Source organism: Oncorhynchus mykiss, unplaced genomic scaffold, assembly GCF_013265735.2.
Source record: "Oncorhynchus mykiss isolate Arlee unplaced genomic scaffold, USDA_OmykA_1.1 un_scaffold_658, whole genome shotgun sequence".
Lineage (NCBI taxonomy): Eukaryota > Metazoa > Chordata > Actinopteri > Salmoniformes > Salmonidae > Oncorhynchus > Oncorhynchus mykiss.
In genome coordinates, this window is record NW_023494105.1 from 26,167 (window position 1) to 39,261 (window position 13,095).

Genomic DNA, 13,095 nt, shown 5'->3' on the forward strand with positions numbered 1-13,095 from the left:
TTGGAAGAGGCTTGGTGGTTCAAAACTTCTTCCATTTAAGAGTGATGGAAGCCACTGTGTTCTTGGTGTACCTTCAATGCTGCAGAAATGACCAATCATTTGAATTTACCACAGGTGGACTCCAATCAAGTTGAAGAAGAAACATCTCAAGGATGATCAATGGAAACAGGATGGACCTGAGCTCAATTTCCAGCCTCATAGCAAAGGGTCTGAAAATGTATGTAAATAAGGTATTTTTAAAATATTTTTTCATTAATAAAAAACTATATGTTATCGCTTTGTCATTGCTGTGGTATTGTGTGTAGATAGATTTTATTTTATTTTCATCCATTTTAGTATAATGCTTGTAACGTAACAAAATGTGGAAAAAAGTAAGGGGTCTGGAAAACTTTCCGAATGCACTGTACCTATGCAGGCTAGCTTCTTTTCCTTTGCTAGCCAGCCAACTAAATCTATCACACAATCACATCAAGCAGCTGAAATGACAGAAAACATCTACATTTTTGTTTGTTTTACCTTGGATTATATTGCCATTTCTTTGGATATATCCATTACAATGACCCTGATAAATGAATTTGCCTGGCTCAGAGAAGCTGTCAGTCTGGTCACATTCATACAGATCGCATGGTGGAGGTCCCCAAAAAACGGCAACATTGATCCACAGGTCGGAGAGGTAGACAGCAAGGTTTAGACAAACCTCAACTGTTTCAAACCAAATGCTAGCCTCTGGGCATTGGGAAATATTGAATATTACAAAATGTTTCCGCCCGGTTTCGAACCGGGGACCTTTCGCGTGTGAGGCGAACGTGATAACCACTACACTACGGAAACCGAAAGATTGGAAAACTAAGGGTGTGACTGACTTTCGCGTGTGAGGCGAACGTGATAACCAATACACTACTGAAACTAAAGTCTGAATAGCAAATACTGAGAAGTGCGAAGGACCAATTTGTTAAAATGTGTTTCCGCCCGTCTCGAACCGGGGACCTTTCGCGTGTTAGGCGAACGTGATAACCACTACACTACGGAAACCCAATGAGTGGAAAACTAAGGGTGTGGCTGACTTTGGCTGGGTGGGACATTTATCGCTCTCAGAACCTAATGAAATCAGAAATTACTTAGTCAATTAATTAAACAATAAGGCTTGAGAAGCCGGGAATTATTGTGTGCAGCGGCTCTTGGAAGAGGCTTGGTGGTTCAAAACTTCTTCCATTTAAGAGTGATGGAAGCCACTGTGTTCTTGGGTACCTTCAATGCTGCAGAAATGACCAATCATTTGAATTTACCACAGGTGGACTCCAATCAAGTTGAAGAAACATCTCAAGGATGATCAATGGAAACAGGATGGACCTGAGCTCAATTTCCAGCCTCATAGCAAAGGGTCTGAAAATGTATGTAAATAAGGTATTTTTAAAATATTTTTTTCATTAATAAAAACTATATGTTATCGCTTTGTCATTATGTGGTATTGTGTGTAGATAGATTTTATTTTATTTCATCCATTTTAGTATAAGGCTGTAACGTAACAAAATGTGGAAAAAAGTAAGGGTCTGAAAACTTTCCGAATGCACTGTACCTATGCAGGCTAGCTTCTTTTCCTTTGCTAGCCAGCCAACTAAATCTATCACACAATCACATCAAGCAGCTGAAATGACAGAAAACGATCTACATTTTTGTTTGTTTTACCTTGGATTATATTGCCATTTATCGCTCTCAGAACCTAATGAAATCAGAAATTACTTAGTCAATTAATTAAACAATAAGGCTTGAGAAGCCGGAATTATTGTGTGCAGCGGCTCTTGGAAGAGGCTTGGTGGTTCAAAACTTCTTCCATTTAAGAGTGATGGAAGCCACTGTGTTCTTGGGTACCTTCAATGCTGCAGAAATGACCAATCATTTGAATTTACCACAGGTGGACTCCAATCAAGTTGAAGAAACATCTCAAGGATGATCAATGGAAACAGGATGGACCTGAGCTCAATTTCCAGCCTCATAGCAAAGGGTCTGAAAACTTACGTAAATAAGGTATTTTTAAAATATTTAATGGGTATTATGGCTCTTTCTGTGAACTCAATTTGGGATATTATGTGAGGTAGACATGAGAAGCCGGGAATTATCGTGTGCAGCGGAACTTGGAAGAGGCTTGGTGGTTCCAAACTTCTTCTATTTAAGAGTGATGGAAGCCACTGTGTTCTTGGGTACCTTCAATGCTGCAGAAATGACCAATCATTTGAATTTACCACAGGTGGACTCCAATCAAGTTGAAGAAACATCTCAAGGATGATCAATGGAAACAGGATGGACCTGAGCTCAATTTCCAGCCTCATAGCAAAGGGTCTGAAAATGTATGTAAATAAGGTATTTTTAAAATATTTTTTTCATTAATAAAAACTATATGTTATCGCTTTGTCATTATGTGGTATTGTGTGTAGATAGATTTTATTTTATTTCATCCATTTTAGTATAAGGCTGTAACGTAACAAAATGTGGAAAAAAGTAAGGGGTCTGAAAACTTTCCGAATGCACTGTACCTATGCAGGCTAGCTTCTTTTCCTTTGCTAGCCAGCCAACTAAATCTATCACACAATCACATCAAGCAGCTGAAATGACAGAAAACGATCTACATTTTTGTTTGTTTTACCTTGGATTATATTGCCATTTCTTTGGATATATCCATTACAATGACCCTGATAAATGAATTTGCCTGGCTCAGAGAAGCTGTCAGTCTGGTCACATTCATACAGATCGCATGGTGGAGGTCCCCAAAAAACGGCAACATTGATCCACAGGTCGGAGAGGTAGACAGCAAGGTTTAGACAAACCTCAACTGTTTCAAACCAAATGCTAGCCTCTGGGCATTGGGAAATATTGAATATTACAAAATGTTTCCGCCCGGTTTCGAACCGGGGACCTTTCGCGTGTGAGGCGAACGTGATAACCACTACACTACGGAAACCGAATGATTGGAAAACTAAGGGTGTGACTGACTTTCGCGTGTGAGGCGAACGTGATAACCAATACACTACTGAAACTAAAGTCTGAATAGCAAATACTGAGAAGTGCGAAGGACCAATTTGTTAAAATGTGTTTCCGCCCGGTCTCGAACCGGGGACCTTTCGCGTGTTAGGCGAACGTGATAACCACTACACTACGGAAACCCAATGAGTGGAATACTAAGGGTGTGGCTGACTTTGGCTGGGTGGGACATTTATCGCTCTCAGAACCTAATGAAATCAGAAATTACTTAGTCAATTAATTAAACAATAAGGCTTGAGAAGCCGGGAATTATTGTGTGCAGCGGCTCTTGGAAGAGGCTTGGTGGTTCAAAACTTCTTCCATTTAAGAGTGATGGAAGCCACTGTGTTCTTGGGTACCTTCAATGCTGCAGAAATGACCAATCATTTGAATTTACCACAGGTGGACTCCAATCAAGTTGAAGAAACATCTCAAGGATGATCAATGGAAACAGGATGGACCTGAGCTCAATTTCCAGCCTCATAGCAAAGGGTCTGAAAACGTACGTAAATAAGGTATTTTTAAAATATTTAATGGGTATTATGGCTCTTTCTGTGGACTCAATTTGGGATATTATGTGAGGTAGACATGAGAAGCCGGGAATTATCGTGTGCAGCCGGAACTTGGAAGAGGCTTGGTGGTTCCAAACTTCTTCTATTTAAGAGTGATGGAAGCCACTGTGTTCTTGGGTACCTTCAATGCTGCAGAAATGACCAATCATTTGAATTTACCACAGGTGGACTCCAATCAAGTTGAAGAAACATCTCAAGGATGATCAATGGAAACAGGATGGACCTGAGCTCAATTTCCAGCCTCATAGCAAAGGGTCTGAAAATGTATGTAAATAAGGTATTTTTAAAATATTTTTTTCATTAATAAAAACTATATGCTATCGCTTTGTCATTATGTGGTATTGTGTGTAGATAGATTTTATTTTATTTCATCCATTTTAGTATAAGGCTGTAACGTAACAAAATGTGGAAAAAAGTAAGGGGTCTGAAAACTTTCCGAATGCACTGTACCTATGCAGGCTAGCTTCTTTTCCTTTGCTAGCCAGCCAACTAAATCTATCACACAATCACATCAAGCAGCTGAAATGACAGAAAACGATCTACATTTTTGTTTGTTTTACCTTGGATTATATTGCCATTTCTTTGGATATATCCATTACAATGACCCTGATAAATGAATTTGCCTGGCTCAGAGAAGCTGTCAGTCTGGTCACATTCATACAGATCGCATGGTGGAGGTCCCCAAAAAAACGGCAACATTGATCCACAGGTCGGAGAGGTAGACAGCAAGGTTTAGACAAACCTCAACTGTTTCAAACCAAATGCTAGCCTCTGGGCATTGGGAAATATTGAATATTACAAAATGTTTCCGCCGGTTTCGAACCGGGGACCTTTCGCGTGTGAGGCAAACGTGATAACCACTACACTACGGAAACCGAATGATTGGAAAACTAAGGGTGTGACTGACTTTCGCGTGTGAGGCGAACGTGATAACCAATACACTACTGAAACTAAAGTCTGAATAGCAAATACTGAGAAGTGCGAAGGACCAATTTGTTAAAATGTGTTTCCGCCCGGTCTCGAACCGGGGACCTTTCGCGTGTTAGGCGAACGTGATAACCACTACACTACGGAAACCCAATGAGTGGAATACTAAGGGTGTGCTGACTTTGGCTGGGTGGGACATTTATCGCTCTCAGAACCTAATGAAATCAGAAATTACTTAGTCAATTAATTAAACAATAAGGCTTGAGAAGCCGGGAATTATTGTGTGCAGCGGCTCTTGGAAGAGGCTTGGTGGTTCAAAACTTCTTCCATTTAAGAGTGATGGAAGCCACTGTGTTCTTGGGTACCTTCAATGCTGCAGAAATGACCAATCATTTGAATTTACCACAGGTGGACTCCAATCAAGTTGAAGAAACATCTCAAGGATGATCAATGGAAACAGGATGGACCTGAGCTCAATTTCCAGCCTCATAGCAAAGGGTCTGAAAATGTATGTAAATAAGGTATTTTTAAAATATTTTTTTCATTAATAAAAACTATATGTTATCGCTTTGTCATTATGTGGTATTGTGTGTAGATAGATTTTATTTTATTTCATCCATTTTAGTATAAGGCTGTAACGTAACAAAATGTGGAAAAAAGTAAGGGGTCTGAAAACTTTCCGAATGCACTGTACCTATGCAGGCTAGCTTCTTTTCCTTTGCTAGCCAGCCAACTAAATCTATCACACAATCACATCAAGCAGCTGAAATGACAGAAAACGATCTACATTTTTGTTTGTTTTACCTTGGATTATATTGCCATTTCTTTGGATATATCCATTACAATGACCCTGATAAATGAATTTGCCTGGCTCAGAGAAGCTGTCAGTCTGGTCACATTCATACAGATCGCATGGTGGAGGTCCCCAAAAAAACGGCAACATTGATCCACAGGTCGGAGAGGTAGACAGCAAGGTTTAGACAAACCTCAACTGTTTCAAACCAAATGCTAGCCTCTGGGCATTGGGAAATATTGAATATTACAAAATGTTTCCGCCCGGTTTCGAACCGGGGACCTTTCGCGTGTGAGGCGAACGTGATAACCACTACACTACGGAAACCGAATGATTGGAAAACTAAGGGTGTGACTGACTTTCGCGTGTGAGGCGAACGTGATAACCAATACACTACTGAAACTAAAGTCTGAATAGCAAATACTGAGAAGTGCGAAGGACCAATTTGTTAAAATGTGTTTCCGCCCGGTCTCGAACCGGGGACCTTTCGCGTGTTAGGCGAACGTGATAACCACTACACTACGGAAACCCAATGAGTGGAAAACTAAGGGTGTGGCTGACTTTGGCTGGGTGGGACATTTATCGCTCTCAGAACCTAATGAAATCAGAAATTACTTAGTCAATTAATTAAACAATAAGGCTTGAGAAGCCGGGAATTATTGTGTGCAGCGGCTCTTGGAAGAGGCTTGGTGGTTCAAAACTTCTTCCATTTAAGAGTGATGGAAGCCACTGTGTTCTTGGGTACCTTCAATGCTGCAGAAATGACCAATCATTTGAATTTACCACAGGTGGACTCCAATCAAGTTTGAAGAAACATCTCAAGGATGATCAATGGAAACAGGATGGACCTGAGCTCAATTTCCAGCCTCATAGCAAAGGGTCTGAAAATGTATGTAAATAAGGTATTTTTAAAATATTTTTTTTCATTAATAAAAACTATATGTTATCGCTTTGTCATTATGTGGTATTGTGTGTAGATAGATTTTATTTTATTTCATCCATTTTAGTATAAGGCTGTAACGTAACAAAATGTGGAAAAAAGTAAGGGGTCTGAAAACTTTCCGAATGCACTGTACCTATGCAGGCTAGCTTCTTTTCCTTTGCTAGCCAGCCAACTAAATCTATCACACAATCACATCAAGCAGCTGAAATGACAGAAAACGATCTACATTTTTGTTTGTTTTACCTTGGATTATATTGCCATTTCTTTGGATATATCCATTACAATGACCCTGATAAATGAATTTGCCTGGCTCAGAGAAGCTGTCAGTCTGGTCACATTCATACAGATCGCATGGTGGAGGTCCCCAAAAAAACGGCAACATTGATCCACAGGTCGGAGAGGTAGACAGCAAGGTTTAGACAAACCTCAACTGTTTCAACCAAATGCTAGCCTCTGGGCATTGGGAAATATTGAATATTACAAAATGTTTCCGCCCGGTTTCGAACCGGGGACCTTTCGCGTGTGAGGCGAACGTGATAACCACTACACTACGGAAACCGAATGATTGGAAAAACTAAGGGTGTGACTGACTTTCGCGTGTGAGGCGAACGTGATAACCAATACACTACTGAAACTAAAGTCTGAATAGCAAATACTGAGAAGTGCGAAGGACCAATTTGTTAAAATGTGTTTCCACCCGGTCTCGAAACCGGGGACCTTTCGCGTGTTAGGCGAACGTGATAACCACTACACTACGGAAACCCAATGAGTGGAATACTAAGGGTGTGGCTGACTTTGGCTGGGTGGGACATTTATCGCTCTCAGAACCTAATGAAATCAGAAATTACTTAGTCAATTAATTAAACAATAAGGCTTGAGAAGCCGGGAATTATTGTGTGCAGCGGCTCTTGGAAGAGGCTTGGTGGTTCAAAACTTCTTCCATTTAAGAGTGATGGAAGCCACTGTGTTCTTGGGTACCTTCAATGCTGCAGAAATGACCAATCATTTGAATTTACCACAGGTGGACTCAATCAAGTTGAAGAAACATCTCAAGGATGATCAATGGAAACAGGATGGACCTGAGCTCAATTTCCAGCCTCATAGCAAAGGGTCTGAAAACGTACGTAAATAAGGTATTTTTAAAATATTTAATGGGTATTATGGCTCTTTCTGTGGTACTCAATTTGGGATATTATGTGAGGTAGACATGAGAAGCCGGGAATTATCGTGTGCAGCCGGAACTTGGAAGAGGCTTGGTGGTTCCAAACTTCTTCTATTTAAGAGTGATGGAAGCCACTGTGTTCTTGGGTACCTTCAATGCTGCAGAAATGACCAATCATTTGAATTTACCACAGGTGGACTCCAATCAAGTTGAAGAAACATCTCAAGGATGATCAATGGAAACAGGATGGACCTGAGCTCAATTTCCAGCCTCATAGCAAAGGGTCTGAAAATGTATGTAAATAAGGTATTTTTAAAATATTTTTTTTCATTAATAAAAACTATATGTTATCGCTTTGTCATTATGTGGTATTGTGTGTAGATAGATTTTATTTTATTTCATCCCTTTTAGTATAAGGCTGTAACGTAACAAAATGTGGAAAAAAGTAAGGGTCTGAAAACTTTCCGAATGCACTGTACCTATGCAGGCTAGCTTCTTTTCCTTTGCTAGCCAGCCAACTAAATCTATCACACAATCACATCAAGCAGCTGAAATGACAGAAAACGATCTACATTTTTGTTTGTTTTACCTTGGATTATATTGCCATTTCTTTGGATATATCCATTACAATGACCCTGATAAATGAATTTGCCTGGCTCAGAGAAGCTGTCAGTCTGGTCACATTCATACAGATCGCATGGTGGAGGTCCCAAAAAAACGGCAACATTGATCCACAGGTCGGAGAGGTAGACAGCAAGGTTTAGACAAACCTCAACTGTTTCAAACCAAATGCTAGCCTCTGGGCATTGGGAAATATTGAATATTACAAAATGTTTCCGCCCGGTTCGAACCGGGGACCTTTCGCTTGTGAGGCGAACGTGATAACCACTACACTACGGAAACCGAAAGATTGGAAAACTAAGGGTGTGACTGACTTTCGCGTGTGATGGCGAACGTGATAACCAATACACTACTGAAACTAAGTCTGAATAGCAAATACTGAGAAGTGCGAAGGGACCAATTTGTTAAAATGTGTTTCCACCCGGTCTCGAACCGGGGACCTTTCGCGTGTTAGGCGAACGTGATAACCTCTACACTACGGAAACCCAATGAGTGGAATACTAAGGGTGTGGCTGACTTTGGCTGGGTGGGACATTTTATCGCTCTCAGAACCTAATGAAATCAGAAATTACTTAGTCAATTAATTAAACAATAAGGCTTGAGAAGCCGGGAATTATTGTGTGCAGCGGCTCTTGGAAGAGGCTTGGTGGTTCAAAACTTCTTCCATTTAAGAGTGATGGAAGCCACTGTGTTCTTGGGTACCTTCAATGCTGCAGAAATGACCAATCATTTGAACTTTACCACAGGTGGACCTCCAATCAAGTTGAAGAAACATGTCAAGGTGATCAATGGAAACAGGATGGACCTGAGCTCAATTTCCAGCCTCATAGCAAAGGGTCTGAAAACGTACGTAAATAAGGTATTTTTTAAAATATTTAATGGGTATTATGGCTCTTTCTGTGGTACTCAATTTGGGATATTATGTGAGGTAGACATGAGAAGCCGGGAATTATCGTGTGCAGCCGGAACTTGGAAGAGGCTTGGTGGTTCCAAACTTCTTCTATTTAAGAGTGATGGAAGCCACTGTGTTCTTGGGTACCTTCAATGCTGCAGAAATGACCAATCATTTGAATTTACCACAGGTGGACTCCAATCAAGTTGAAGAAACATCTCAAGGATGATCAATGGAAACAGGATGGACCTGAGCTCAATTTCCAGCCTCATAGCAAAGGGTCTGAAAATGTATGTAAATAAGGTATTTTTAAAATATTTTTTCATTAATAAAAACTATATGTTATCGCTTTGTCATTATGTGGTATTGTGTGTAGATAGATTTTATTTTATTTCATCCAATTTTAGTATAAGGCTGTAACGTAACAAAATGTGGAAAAAAGTAAGGGGTCTGAAAACTTTCCGAATGCACTGTACCTATGCAGGCTAGCTTCTTTTCCTTTGCTAGCCAGCCAACTAAATCTATCACACAATCACATCAAGCAGCTGAAATGACAGAAAACGATCTACATTTTTGTTTGTTTTACCTTGGATTATATTGCCATTTCTTTGGATATATCCATTACAATGACCCTGATAAATGAATTTGCCTGGCTCAGAGAAGCTGTCAGTCTGGTCACATTCATACAGATCGCATGGTGGAGGTCCCCAAAAAAACGGCAACATTGATCCACAGGTCGGAGAGGTAGACAGCAAGGTTTAGACAAACCTCAACTGTTTCAAACCAAATGCTAGCCTCTGGGCATTGGGAAATATTGAATATTACAAAATGTTTCCGCCCGGTTTCGAACCGGGGACCTTCGCGTGTGAGGCGAACGTGATAACCACTACACTACGGAAACCGAATGATTGGAAAACTAAGGGTGTGACTGACTTTCGCGTGTGAGGCGAACGTGATAACTAATACACTACTGAAACTAAAGTCTGAATAGCAAATACTGAGAAGTGCGAAGGACCAATTTGTTAAAATGTGTTTCCGCCCGGTCCTCGAACCGGGGACCTTTCGCGTGTTAGGCGAACGTGATAACCACTACACTACAGAAACCCAATGAGTGGAATACTAAGGGTGTGGCTGACTTTGGCTGGGTGGGACATTTATCGCTCTCAGAACCTAATGAAATCAGAAATTACTTAGTCAATTAATTAAACAATAAGGCTTGAGAAGCCGGGAATTATTGTGTGCAGCGGCTCTTGGAAGAGGCTTGGTGGTTCAAACTTCTTCCATTTAAGAGTGATGGAAGCCACTGTGTTCTTGGGTACCTTCAATGCTGCAGAAATGACCAATCATTTGAATTTACCACAGGTGGACTCCAATCAAGTTGAAGAAACATCTCAAGGATGATCAATGGAAACAGGATGGACCTGAGCTCAATTTCCAGCCTCATAGCAAAGGGTCTGAAACGTACGTAAATAAGTTATTTTTAAAATATTTAATGGGTATTATGGCTCTTTCTGTGGTACTCAATTTGGGATATTATGTGAGGTAGACATGAGAAGCCGGGAATTATCGTGTGCAGCCGGAACTTGGAAGAGGCTGGTGGTTCCAAACTTCTTCTATTTAAGAGTGATGGAAGCCACTGTGTTCTTGGGTACCTTCAATGCTGCAGAAATGACCAATCATTTGAATTTACCACAGGTGGACTCCAATCAAGTTGAAGAAACATCTCAAGGATGATCAATGGAAACAGGATGGACCTGAGCTCAATTTCCAGTCCTCATAGCAAAGGGTCTGAAAATGTATGTAAATAAGGTATTTTTAAAATATTTTTTTCATTAATAAAAACTATATGTTATCGCTTTGTCATTATGTGGTATTGTGTGTAGATAGATTTTATTTTATTTCATCCATTTTAGTATAAGGCTGTAACGTAACAAAATGTGGAAAAAAGTAAGGGGTCTGAAAACTTTCCGAATGCACTGTACCTATGCAGGCTAGCTTCTTTTCCTTTGCTAGCCAGCCAACTAAATCTATCACACAATCACATCAAGCAGCTGAAATGACAGAAAACGATCTACATTTTTGTTTGTTTTACCTTGGATTATATTGCCATTTCTTTGGATATATCCATTACAATGACCCTGATAAATGAATTTGCCTGGCTCAGAGAGCTGTCAGTCTGGTCACATTCATACAGATCGCATGGTGGAGGTCCCCAAAAAAACAGCAACATTGATCCACTGGTCGGAGAGGTAGACAGCAAGGTTTAGACAAACCTCAACTGTTTCAAACCAAATGCTAGCCTCTGGGCATTGGGAAATATTGAATATTACAAAATGTTTCCGCCCGGTTTCGAACCGGGGACCTTTCGCGTGTGAGGCGAAACGTGATAACCACTACACTACGGAAACCGAATGATTGGAAAACTAAGGGTGTGACTGACTTTCGCGTGTGAGGCGAACGTGATAACCAATACACTACTGAAACTAAAGTCTGAATAGCAAATACTGAGAAGTGCGAAGGACCAATCTGTTAAAATGTGTTTCCGCCCGGTCTCGAACCGGGGACCTTTCGCGTGTGAGGCGAACGTGATAACCACTACACTACGGAAACCCAATGATTGAAAACTAAGGGTGTGACTGACTTTGGCTGGGTGGGACATTTATCGCTCTCAGAACCTAATGAAATCAGAAATTACTTAGTCAATTAATTAAACAATAAGGCTTGAGAAGCCGGGAATTATTGTGTGCAGCGGCTCTTGGAAGAGGCTTGGTGGTTCAAAACTTCTTCCATTTAAGAGTGATGGAAGCCACTGTGTTCTTGGGTACCTTCAATGCTGCAGAAATGACCAATCATTTGAATTTACCACAGGTGGACTCCAATCAAGTTGAAGAAACATCTCAAGGATGATCAATGGAAACAGGATGGACCTGAGCTCAATTTCCAGTCCTCATAGCAAAGGGTCTGAAAATGTATGTAAATAAGGTATTTTTAAAATATTTTTTTCATTAATAAAAACTATATGCTATCGCTTTGTCATTATGTGGTATTGTGTGTAGATAGATTTTATTTTATTTCATCCATTTTAGTATAAGGCTGTAACGTAACAAAATGTGGAAAAAAGTAAGGGGTCTGAAAACTTTCCGAATGCACTGTACCTATGCAGGCTAGCTTCTTTTCCTTTGCTAGCCAGCCAACTAAATCTATCACACAATCACATCAAGCAGCTGAAATGACAGAAAACGATCTACATTTTTGTTTGTTTTACCTTGGATTATATTGCCATTTCTTTGGATATATCCATTACAATGACCCTGATAAATGAATTTGCCTGGCTCAGAGAAGCTGTCAGTCTGGTCACATTCATACAGATCGCATGGTGGAGGTCCCCAAAAAACGGCAACATTGATCCACAGGTCGGAGAGGTAGACAGCAAGGTTTAGACAAACCTCAACTGTTTCAACCAAATGCTAGCCTCTGGGCATTGGGAAATATTGAATATTACAAAATGTTTCCACCAGGTTTCGAACCGGGGGACCTTTCGCGTGTGAGGCGAAAGTGATAACCACTACACTACGGAAACCGAATGATTGGAAAACTAAGGGTGTGACTGACTTTTCGCGTGTGAGGCGAACGTGATAACCAATACACTACTGAAACTAAAGTCTGAATAGCAAATACTGAGAAGTGCGAAGGACCAATCTGTTAAGATGTGTTTCGCCCGGTCTCGAACCGGGGACCTTTCGCGTGTTAGGCGAACGTGATAACCACTACACTACAGAAACCCGAATGATTGGAATACTAAGGGTGTGACTGACTTTGGCTGGGTGGGACATTATCGCTCTCAGAACCTAATGAAATCAGAAATTACTTAGTCAATTAATTAAACAATAAGGCTTGAGAAGCCGGAATTATTGTGTGCAGCGGCTCTTGGAAGAGGCTTGGTGGTTCCAAACTTCTTCTATTTAAGAGTGATGGAAGCCACTGTGTTCTTGGGTACCTTCAATGCTGCAGAAATGACCAATCATTTGAATTTACCACAGGTGGACTCCAATCAGTTGAAGAAACAATCTCAAGGATGATCAATGGAAACAGGATGACCTGAGCTCAATTTCCAGTCTCATAGCAAAGGGTCTGAAAATGTATGTAATAAGGTATTTTTAAAATATTTTT

General features: G+C 40.5%; 16 non-coding genes across 16 annotated transcripts; all 16 read right to left on the reverse strand.

The window, feature by feature from the left end:
• Window positions 1-758: 758 nt before the first annotated feature.
• Window positions 759-831, reverse strand: trnav-cac. Its single transcript has one exon. It is a non-coding gene; the product is annotated as a tRNA-Val (tRNA).
• Window positions 832-960: 129 nt separating this feature from the next.
• On the reverse strand, window positions 961-1,032 carry trnav-aac. Its single transcript has one exon. It is a non-coding gene; the product is annotated as a tRNA-Val (tRNA).
• Window positions 1,033-2,883: 1,851 nt separating this feature from the next.
• trnav-cac lies at window positions 2,884-2,956 on the reverse strand. The gene has a single exon. It is a non-coding gene; the product is annotated as a tRNA-Val (tRNA).
• Window positions 2,957-3,085: 129 nt separating this feature from the next.
• On the reverse strand, window positions 3,086-3,158 carry trnav-aac. The gene has a single exon. It is a non-coding gene; the product is annotated as a tRNA-Val (tRNA).
• Window positions 3,159-4,591: 1,433 nt separating this feature from the next.
• Window positions 4,592-4,664, reverse strand: trnav-aac. Its single transcript has one exon. It is a non-coding gene; the product is annotated as a tRNA-Val (tRNA).
• Window positions 4,665-5,561: 897 nt separating this feature from the next.
• trnav-cac lies at window positions 5,562-5,634 on the reverse strand. The gene has a single exon. It is a non-coding gene; the product is annotated as a tRNA-Val (tRNA).
• Window positions 5,635-5,763: 129 nt separating this feature from the next.
• On the reverse strand, window positions 5,764-5,836 carry trnav-aac. Its single transcript has one exon. It is a non-coding gene; the product is annotated as a tRNA-Val (tRNA).
• An 899-nt stretch (window positions 5,837-6,735) lies between these two features.
• trnav-cac lies at window positions 6,736-6,808 on the reverse strand. Its single transcript has one exon. It is a non-coding gene; the product is annotated as a tRNA-Val (tRNA).
• Window positions 6,809-6,938: 130 nt separating this feature from the next.
• trnav-aac lies at window positions 6,939-7,012 on the reverse strand. Its single transcript has one exon. It is a non-coding gene; the product is annotated as a tRNA-Val (tRNA).
• Window positions 7,013-8,243: 1,231 nt separating this feature from the next.
• On the reverse strand, window positions 8,244-8,315 carry trnav-cac. Its single transcript has one exon. It is a non-coding gene; the product is annotated as a tRNA-Val (tRNA).
• Window positions 8,316-8,445: 130 nt separating this feature from the next.
• Window positions 8,446-8,518, reverse strand: trnav-aac. Its single transcript has one exon. It is a non-coding gene; the product is annotated as a tRNA-Val (tRNA).
• A 1,236-nt stretch (window positions 8,519-9,754) lies between these two features.
• Window positions 9,755-9,826, reverse strand: trnav-cac. The gene has a single exon. It is a non-coding gene; the product is annotated as a tRNA-Val (tRNA).
• A 129-nt stretch (window positions 9,827-9,955) lies between these two features.
• Window positions 9,956-10,029, reverse strand: trnav-aac. Its single transcript has one exon. It is a non-coding gene; the product is annotated as a tRNA-Val (tRNA).
• A 1,230-nt stretch (window positions 10,030-11,259) lies between these two features.
• On the reverse strand, window positions 11,260-11,333 carry trnav-cac. Its single transcript has one exon. It is a non-coding gene; the product is annotated as a tRNA-Val (tRNA).
• Window positions 11,334-11,462: 129 nt separating this feature from the next.
• On the reverse strand, window positions 11,463-11,535 carry trnav-cac. Its single transcript has one exon. It is a non-coding gene; the product is annotated as a tRNA-Val (tRNA).
• Window positions 11,536-12,635: 1,100 nt separating this feature from the next.
• trnav-aac lies at window positions 12,636-12,707 on the reverse strand. Its single transcript has one exon. It is a non-coding gene; the product is annotated as a tRNA-Val (tRNA).
• Between the last annotated feature and the right edge of the window lie 388 nt (window positions 12,708-13,095).